The 10,645-nt window shown below is 46.3% G+C and overlaps 1 protein-coding gene across 1 annotated transcript in view; it reads right to left on the bottom strand.

The window, feature by feature from the left end:
- The window catches only part of LOC144138704 (uncharacterized), a 36,972-nt gene extending 26,646 nt beyond the window's left edge, over positions 1-10,326 (bottom strand). Inside the window, exon 1 of the mRNA XM_077671107.1 lies at positions 10,207-10,326. The gene's annotated coding sequence lies outside the window, so the exon portion shown is untranslated. The remainder of the gene's footprint in view (positions 1-10,206) is intronic.
- Between the last annotated feature and the right edge of the window lie 319 nt (positions 10,327-10,645).

Below are 10,645 nucleotides of genomic sequence, written 5' to 3'. Positions count from 1 at the left end.
TCATGTGCCGATTAGGCCTTCCCCAAATCCAGTACCATCCAGTAACATTTCTGTAAACAGTAGTCACGCTACAACCCAGGAAACGAAGAACCTCCGCATCTCTCACAGCTGTCGACAGACCCCTGGTGCACTTAGGCGAGCTTAGGGCCTGCCGAATGAAGCCGTTGTAACAGCCCTATATAAAAAGTATTTTCTCGCCTAAAACAAACAGTACTAGGATAGAAGTTTCAGAAAAAAAGTATCTTTGTACACCTTGTCATTTGGTCCCAAGTCTGTTGTTTACATCAAACGCCACACACTGTGTTAAGCGCCTGAACATGAGCAATATTGCACATTTTCCAAAGTTGATGAGCTGTGTTTCTCGCTCCAAAACTACTTGCTTCTCGACTCCCATATTTCTTTCCGCAATTATTATCAATGAATGATATGAACAAAATATGCAGACGGTGCGCCACGGAACAGTCATCCAACCCGCTCTTGTTCGTCATGCAGGTGTATGCTACGTTCGTCATCCACGTACTCTCCTCGGCTTCACTCGTTGCCGCGACGGACAGACCAGCAACCCGCGAACCTTTGTGGCTCGACACCAGCGCGGGCACCATTACCCAATGCGCCTCCAACCCCAAAATTCTGGCCTGTCAAGCGGCGCCCCTGCCCGAGAAAGTATGGATCCTGGAGACATCGGAAATTCCATCTTCATCGACATCAGCAGCAGTAATAAAGCGGTAACATCCCGGCGCGCCGCTCTGTGGTCTTGGTGGCTGCGCCACGGAACAGTCATCTAACCCGCTCTTGTTCGTCATGCAGGTGCATGCTACGTTCGTCATCCACGTACTCTCCTCGGCTTCCCTCGTTGCCGCGACTGACGGACCAGCAACCCGCGAGCCTTTGTGGCTCGACACCAACGAGGGTACCATTACCCGATGCGCCTCCAACCCCAACACTCTGGCCGGTCAAGCGGCGCCCCCACCCGAGAAAGTATGGATCCAGCAGACATCGGAAATCCCATCTCCATCGACATCAGCAGCAGCAATAAAGCGGTAACATCCCGGCGCGCCGCTCTGTCGGTTAGGTGGCTGCGCCACGGAACTGTCATCTAACCCGCTGTTTTTCGTCATGCAGGTGTATGCTACGTTCATCATCCACGTACTCTCCTCGGCTTCACTGGTTGCCGCGACTGACGGACGAGCCACCCGCGAGCCTTTGTGGCTCGACACCAGAGCGGGTACCATTACCCAATGAGCCTCCAACCCCAGCATTCTGGCCGGTCGAGCGACGCCCCCGCCCGAGAAAGTATGGATCCTGGAGACATCGGAAATCCCGTCTTCATCGACATCAGCAGCAGAAATAAAGCGGTAACATCCCGGCGCGCCGCTCTGTGGGTTAGGTGGCTGCGCCACGGAACAGTCATCTAACCTGCTCTTGTTCGTCATGCAGGTGAATGCTACGTTCGTCATCCACGTACTCTGCTCGGCTTCACTCGTTGCCGCGACTGACGGACCAGCAACCCGCGAGCCTTTATGGCTCGACACCTGCGAGGGTACCATTACGCAATGCGCCTCCAACCCCAACATTCTGGCCGGTCAAGCGGCGCCCCCACCCGAGAAAGTATGGATCCTGGAGACATCGGAAATCCCGTCTTCATTGACATCAGCAGCAGCAATAAAGCGGCAACATCGCGGCGCGCCGCTCTGTGGGCTCGGTGGCTGCGCCACGGAACAGTCATTTAGCTAACCCGCTCTTGTTCCTCATGCAGGTTAGTAGTCAGAGCTCTCTATTTTCCAAAAAATCAAGGAATTACTGTCTGGTACAGCTGCCGAGCCCACAGTGTTGCGTATGCATGGCCTTCGAATGCATTGATGTCATACATTATTTATTGGTATTACTGTCTTGGGACATTGAAAGCAATCCTACGCCTCTTGATGATGGTGCCGTTTTTCTGGATGAGCTAAAAAAGTATCTGCTGGGCAGGCTATGGTTCTGTCCGAGGTGCAATAAATAAACACGCAAATGCATACTACGGAAAAAACTATCAGTGACCTAAGTAATAGAATAACGCAGTTGAAAAAACACTACCAAAGCCTTTCAACCGTTGAAGCACAAATAACGGCGTTAGAGACCGGTGCAGGCGCCACAGCTCGTCTCATTGAAACCCCGGAGGCCCGTTTTGCGATGTGGAAAACCGCTCGCGATGGAACAACCAAATATTCTATGGTCTTCCAGATACTAACCATTCTGAAACTTTCTCCGAGTCCGAAGAACGTATTATGAGTGTCTGCAGCGAACACTTAAACGGTAAAATTGACCCGAAAGTAGTTGAAAGAGCACATCGGCTCGGCCGTCACAAGCCTGGCCGTAACCGCCCGATCATTGTAAAATTTTCATCCTTTAAAACTAAAGAAACGATCCTTTCAAACGGCAGGAAACTGAAAGGCACAACTTACGCAATAGGGCAGGATTTCTCTCGCTCCATGCAAAATTCACGGAAACACCTTATTGCCTTCGCAATACTCGGTGACAACTTAAGAACGGCACCGGAAGTTACCGCTGTGCCTTATCACCGTAGCCGTATGTTTTTCCGCGCGCCGCAAGTAGGGCGTTCCTGGGAATATTTTGAACATGGTGTGAGCCATTCGCGTGATTTTGTGGGCTTAAAAGGCTTATAAACGACTCCAGTGACGACAAACTGCGTGATACGAGGCAGACGATATCACGCAATCATAGCAAACCCCTTTCAAAACGCGCGCGCACTGATGTCACGGGTCCGGCGCTTTGGCGGAGTGATACACTACATCAGGTGGTGCCGTTCTTGAGTTGTAACCGAGTATAGAAGCAAATCCACCGCTTTTTCACGCCCATACAAAACGTTGTTCCTTGACTCACAGCCGTACATCTTCGATTAAATGTCCCAAACCGTCAAAGAATTCGCGTAGCAATCCAAAAAGCACCGCCAACAGTTACACCCCCGATTGCGTCCAAATATTTCCACTTCCGTAATCTACACTAACGCCCGCAGTTTTCTTTCTAAGCGCGAGCAAATATCTAATCTATCTAATCTTGTTTTGTCATCCGACAGCAATATACTCGTTTTAACCGAAACGTGGCTGTCAAGTGACGTTACGGACAATGAAATACTGGCTGATCTCCCGAATTTTGACGTTTTTCGGCATGACCAGAAAGGGGCTGGAGGGGGAGGTGTTTTAATCGCCAACAACAAGTCACTATCGTGCTCAGTTGCTCATATTACATCTGGCAGAAATAATATGGCTTCGTATTCGTTCAACGCCCCAAACTCTGCTGCTTGGAGTGTGCTATCGGCCCCCACAAAGCAGCAGAGACTTTCCAGAGAAACTTAACAACATATTGAATTACCTCACTGTTAAACAACCGAACGCTCATGTCCTACTTTTTGGCGATTTTAACTATCCCGATATTGATTGGAATGACGAAGTCGCTTTGGCAGGGAGCATTACTGAAACGAAGGAATTCATGAATATCGGCTTGAACTTCAATCTCACCCAGCTGGTATCGGAGTGAACCCACCTGACAAACAACTCAGCCAACATACTAGACTTGATACTAACAATGCACCCTGAAAGTTTATCTTCACTTACATACCTTCGTGAAATCAGCGATCAAAAGGTCGTTAATTCAGTCTTAAATTTTGACCACTTGTCCCGGAAGCCTCATCCTAAAACTACCAGTCTGTGCGATAAAGGAAACTACGAGGCAATAAATAACGAACTTCTAAATTTCTCTCCGGACTTCGAAGCAGACTTTTGGAACAGATCATTAGAGGACAACTGGACGATTTTCAGAAACAAAATAGGGGAAATGGCAAGAAAGTACATACTGAAAACCACGTTTCGCGCAACTTGTTAGAAACCATGGTTCACAAAAACCCTGAAAAAACTAGGTAATAAGAAGAAAGGATTATTTCGGGCTGCCAAGATAAAACCTATAGGTCACAATTGCGATAAATCTCACGCGGCCGAAAAAGCATATTTGCTCGCCATACGCAGCACGAAACACTCGTTTTTTCACACAGACTTGCCTAAGATTATAACCAATAATCCTAGAAAATTTTGGCAAATCATTAACCCGCATGAATCCCGCACTGTTACATTGAAAAATGAAGCTGGCGATGATATGAGTACTGCTGACACCGCTGAACTGTTCAATGCTGCCTTTTCATCTGTTTTTACCAACGAAACCCATATACCGTTTCCTGCGTTAGCGAACTGTATTCTGTCTTTTATGTCGCCTATCACATTTATTCCATCGAGTGTATTGTCTGTTATCGAGAAATTGAAACTGTCTTTTTCAGCAGGTGTGGACGAAATCAAGTCTAAAATTCTTAAAAACACGAAATCTATTTCTTCAGTGATTTTGTCATTGTTATTCTCACAGTCACTTCGCACAGGCCACTTACCAGACGACTGGAAGGTGGGGAAGGTTACTCCGGTCTTCAAATCAGGCAACAAAGACAGCCCCCTAAATTATCGCCCAATCTCTGTTACAAGCGTACCCCGTAAAATCATAGAACACGTCACCTACTCCCACTTCATTCACTTTCCTGACGCCAATAGCTTTTTCCATCCTGCCCAGCACGGGTTCCGTAAGGGTTACTCTTGTGAAACCCAGTTACCCTTTTTTGTCCAGGATCTGCACACAAGTCTCGATACTAACGTGCCGACTGACGTAATATTTCTGGATTTCTCGAAAGCGTTCGGCAAGGTACCTCATAAGGAACTGGTAATGAAACTTAGTTCTTTAAATATACACCCCGATATTGTAACTTGGATTGAGAAATTTCTAACTAACCGCTCTGTAAGGTCCACTTATGAGATTAGCGGCCAGGCGCCCGGGCTGCGCGTGGGAACCCGCCACTCTGTCTGGCGACGTAGCACTGCCAACACTGCGCTGCAGTCGTCGCCAATTCGTCACGGCGTGCACGGGAGACGGATTGTCTGGCCCGCCACATACCACAAGGATAATCCCCCATTGAGAAAGCAGACAGCTCCGCCGGATTCCTCGAACGTCTGCTAGACTCGCGGAGGTGGTGGGATTACCGGCGTCGGGACGAGCGCCGCACGAGTCTCCATTGTTGACACGCCCCGGTCAGCATGACGCATAGTCGCGTCTTTCGCTCTCATCCCTCGGGGTCGTACGCGCCTGCTGGCCCGCGAGCGGTCCGTTGACCCAGAGATGGGGGCGACTCATTGAATATTCCGTGGCGTGCTGAGTGACAGCTGTCTACGTGAATTTGGGCACACCCATACGCGTGTACGAACGCTACAGGGGCGTTCCCGAGAGAGGGTGATCTCGAGGTTTTATAAGGCCGAACTTGGCCGTTGGAAATCGTTCTTGTCTGAGCGCCGAGCTGGGCAGTTCCCGGCGGGACAAGGAGTCTCGACCGTTAAAGCTAGGTTGGGATTTGTGAGCCCCCTAGTCAAGGTTAAGATCCCGTCGGAGGTTTAGTGTGCAGCGCCGAACCGGGCAACTAGACGGATCTTGCGGCGAGACTGAGTCTCGGCCGTCGTTTCTCGAACGGTTCGTGTACGCTCCGAGAATAGGAAGAGTTAGACAAAGATGAGGAGCTCGAGTGATTTGTGCGCACTCGGAGCTAGCGTCTAGCTGAAGTTTGCAGTTTTTCGTTTATTATTCATGTACCCAGTTTTGTCACTGTAAATAGCTGCATATAAACCCTTCGTTTCATTTAATCAACCCGAACGCCTTGAGTTCGTCAATTCGACCGCCGCCTCCAAGAACGTCAACACCATCGCCTGGCCAGCCTCCTGCCAAATCAACCGGAGCCCGGCGATTGGGTTCCTGATCGACACAGGACTTCGGGGAAACGATCTTTACTCGCTCCCAGTTTGTTTCACTCGATGAAGTGCCCTCTAACCCCCTTCCAGTAACATCAGGTGTCTGACAAGGCTGCGTTCTCGGTCCCCTTCTCTTCTTAGTTTACATTAATGACCAAGCTTCACATGTCTCCTCCAGTATCCGTTTGTTTGCTGACGACTGTGTAATCTATCGCTGAATCACTAACCCGACAGATCAAACCGCTATTCAAGATGACCTTAACCATGTGCAGGAATGGTGTGACACCTGGTTTATGAAACTTAACCCCAACAAATGTAAAACAGTCTCTTTCCACCGCCGTCGCAACCCCTCTTTCTTCCTTTACGCAATCGCTAACGTCGCCCTCGAACACGTGCAAGTATATAAGTATCTCGGTGTCACCCTATGCAATGATCTTAACTGGCACCTGCATGTTACCAACGTTACATCATCTGCAAACAAATCCTTAGGTTTTCTGAAACTTCACCTTCGGCACGCCCCCTAGAATGTCAAGCTTCTGGCCAACAAATCCCTTATCCGCTCTAAATTGAAACATGCTTCTGCACTCTGGAACCCACACCAAGCATATCTCACCGACTCACTTGAGGCAGTTCAAAACCGTGCTACTAGGTTTATTCATTCTTCATATTCCTATAATATTAGTGTGTCATCTCTCAAAAAAGAATCTGCTCTTTTAAACCTTGACGTCCGCCGTCGCATTTACAGCCTCTGCCTGTTTCAGAAAATTTTCCATAGCCCATTCCGTAATCCCTACATTATTCCACCAGCCCGCATATCTCACCGCACTAGTCATCCACTTCAAGTTGCCTGTCCACGTATTAGAATGACCACTTTTTCTATGTCCTTTTTTTTACGGACTGCAAACGTCTGAAAGGACCTTCCCCACGACGTCGTGGTCATTTCCTGTCCATCAACATTTTTCGACCAACTGTCTGCACATCTTTCGCAATGAAAACCGTGTCAATAAAAAAAAACTATTTGTTAACCCACCCCTTATGTAATACCCCCTTGCGGGTCTTTAAGGAAATAAAGTGAAGTGAAGTTAAGTATTGGCTCTGAAAGTGTTGTAACAGCTGCGGAAATGCCTAAATATGGCCCAGAAAGGTCGCATTGATTCCCCGCAAAGCACGTTGTGAGATACACTAGCAACGGTGAATGCGTGGTATGAAGGAGCAGCGGTTCTTTTTCTACCTGCTGAAATTTTTACCGCGCTTCGGATATTTACTTTTGGCGTTTTTTTTACAACCTACGTTTCGGTCAGAAGTGCAAAATTAAAATTGCTGTGTGAGGGAAAAGTTATTTGCCGAAAAATTGGCTACGGAAACAAATAGCGTATTGAAGGGGTCGTGCATGATTTTTATTGTGTAGTCGGGGATGGTCGACCCCATGGTCTGTGACGTTTGGCATGGAAAGGCCATTTTGTAATTTACAAATGCCATTAAAGCAACCTATTATATTCGGCCAATTTTTTTCTCCTTCATTGATGACAAGAATATCATTTACTATGGAGTACCATTTCTTAAATCTAGTCTATTCACTCTTTTGTTGAAAATTCAGTGTCGCTAACGCGGTCAATTCACCTTTCAACCTGTACAAGAAAACGGGCTTGTGCAATTATTAAAGAAATAGCTTGTGCAATTATTAAGCTCTTTGAAACTGCTTTTACGACTGCAATGCGAATTACTGCGTACATGCAAATCCATGAACAAAGCGCTAACCCCTTTATTATTTATTTATCAAGACTCCCGCGGCCCCAAAACGTTGCGCGAATTGTATACTTGCAGGACACCTAACTTCATGCGCTACGGGAAAGGTTTATTGGTTGTTTACTATAACATGCCAGTATTAGGGTGTAATACGCATTCATTAGACCCACGATCGTTTCAAGGGGCTGAGTAGCCGTTTCGGAGTATGGTAGTGCCTTTTTGTTTATAACTTCTTCCAAACGTAGGGTACAAACGCTTGTGAAATTACGTGATAGTTTTTGTTGCACTCTAAGGTCTTTTACGGAAATGGTTTATTTTACTCGGTGGGGCGGCGTTATATTTTATTTCTGCGTATTGAAATACGTCGTGTGAAACACTATTCACTTTTACATACGTTTCATGCAGATTCAATATTCCACTGACCACAACTTTCGTGATTACTTTTTGGGTATCAAGTAAACGATTGTCCTTTAATATGCACAGATTCTAGTACAGGAGGTCCACTGTTTAGCTGGTTCTGTTTGTCCCTCGCGCTTCGTATCATGAAGTTATTGGACGTTGACATCATGATAACAGTAAGCTCATTATGGCCTAGAAGCTGCTGATGGAACCTGCCGGCTTTTTTATAGGCTGCGCAGCAACCGTTCAAAACAACGTAACTGACTCTTTTCAGGATTAACGCCCTATTCATATTGGTTATTTATTTATTTATTTATTTATTAACATACCTACATTCGCCAAAAGGCATTGTTGTACGCGGGTGTGATACAGGAAAATAAACACAAAGAATCACACGCACGGCATAATGGTAACAAGGAAAAAAAAACAAAGAAAAACCAGAGCAAACAACAGACAACAGTGACACACTAAAAAAAACAAGGAAAGGTTTTAGATAATGTGACCATGCGAAAGTGCTGCCAGTGCTTCGCATACCGAGATTACACCGGACACAAAGGATAAATACAGGTAACAGCAGTACACTAAAAAGAGCGAAAAAATACCCATTCAAGTCATGTTGTGCTCGTGCGCAAGTGCTGCCAAAGTGCAGCGGAAAACAGTTCAGTGGGGGCGGAAACAACAGTGTCGGGTAGGGCGTTCTACTCTTTAATCGACCGGGGGAAAAATGACGCTTGGAATGTAGATGTACGGCAAAAATATACGGCAATTTTTTTGCTGTTGTCCCTTCGCCTAGACACATACGTGAGCGGATGAAGGTACAGATGTCGATGAATTGCCACCTCCTCACACACAATCTGTTTCAAAAATAAACATCTAGAAAAGGTTCGTCGCAGTTCTAGAGTGTCCCATGAAATAGATCGTTTGAGGTCTGTAACGTAATTCTGTAACTGTAAGAGTTAGTAACAAATCGTGCAGCACGATTTTGAATTGCCTCCAGTTTATTTTTAAGGATCTTGGTGTTTGGGTCCCATACCACAACAGCAAACTCTAAAATCGAACGTACGCTAGAAGAGTACAATATTTGTTCGACGTCTTGGGGAGCCTTATTAATACTTCTTTTTATGAAGTTAAGAACACGTCCAGCTTTTAAGGTGATGTACTCAACATGTTTATTCCATGAAAGGTCTGATGAAAAGAATACACCAAGATATTCAGCCTGATCTACTTTTTCAATTGGAACGCTGCCTAAGTGATAGTTTTGGATAATGTTAGCCCGTTTTCTGCTGAAGTTAATATGGCTACGTTTTTGGGGATTAAGGTTCATGAGCCACTTAAGGCCCCAGGCAAGGATTCGGTCAAGGTCACACTGTAGGAAGGAAGCATCAACGTCATTTTCTATGTCCCTATAAACCACGCAATCATCCGCCATCCGCGTATAACCTTATTTTGGATGTAATGTTCACGGTGATGTTGTTGATGTAGATGAGAAATAAAAGTGGTCCTAAAACAGATCCTTGCGGCACCCCCGAAGTGACAGCCGCGAGATCTGATTCGGAACCGTTGATAACCACTTTTTGTGAACGACCCGACAGATAATTTTGCACCCAGCAAAGCACGGAATCAGGAAGGCCAAGGCAGGACATCTTAAGGAGCAATAGAGAATGGGGGACAGTGTCGAAGGCTTTTTTAAAGTCTAATAAAATGCAGTGAACTTGCTTGCCAGCGTCAAATGAAGAAAAAAATGTCGTGGGAGAATTCGACCAACTGCGTGATACACGAATAACCCGCAGGAAAGCCATGCTGAGCATGGTTGAAAAAATTGTTCGCCTCTAAGTGATGGAAAACGGTTGAGTATAACACATGCTCTAATGTTTTGCAACACACACTGGTTAGGGGTATGGGTCTGTAATTTTGGGCATGGTTACGGAGGCCCGCTTTATGAACGGGATGGCTGTATTACGCTTTACAGCCATCCCGACGTATTCATAGTATATGACTAGTGTATTTACAATTTGCTGGAAATTGCAGCCTGTGATTCAAAACAAGGCGTCCCTCACATACGCACCTGAACAAAGGATGAGATTACTGGGGTAGTTAAAATTCCGAATAACTTTTCTACATACAGTAGCACGCTCATGTATAGATGCATTTCTATGGTCTCCAACCTTCCTGCTATATTCCTCAAAGTGCATGTGAGAAATAAATCTAAAGTAAGAAGTATAAACCAATTTACCTGCGAAAAGGACCAACGTAAGGGATGGCAACGGACGACTCAGCTGAACATATCAAGAGCCTTTTGAAACCACGCATGAACGCCGGCCGTGACCGCCACTGCGGACTGTGTGTTCTGTTCAGCGAACACAAGATATGGCCGTGAGTGTGAGTCGCGTATCGCGTATCACCGTCTTCTGGGTTATCATCGCCTGCAAGGACTCCAAAGCAGATAAAGAAAAACCCTAAAACCCCGCCGTTACGTCCCTCCACGGGGGCTTTTCTAAAGTGGCGCCATCCTTTGAAGGGTGTGCCTTCAATGATTTACTCGCTTACAATCTGTGATGTATTTCCTTTGGCATTTTTTGCATTTCATATTACGGGAAGAAACTATCTGCTGTGTTTCGGGAGCGTATACCACTTTTACATTTTCTGCGCCTTGTCACGCTTGAAATTTTGTA

The sequence above is a fragment of the Haemaphysalis longicornis genome, unplaced genomic scaffold (genome assembly GCF_048455015.1).
Source record: "Haemaphysalis longicornis isolate Haplotype H1 unplaced genomic scaffold, Haemaphysalis longicornis Haplotype H1 scaffold_5, whole genome shotgun sequence".
In the NCBI taxonomy this organism is placed as follows: Eukaryota; Metazoa; Arthropoda; class Arachnida; order Ixodida; family Ixodidae; genus Haemaphysalis; species Haemaphysalis longicornis.
The sequence above is the reverse complement of the archived record's forward strand: the minus strand, read 5'-3'. Positions and strand labels throughout refer to the sequence as shown.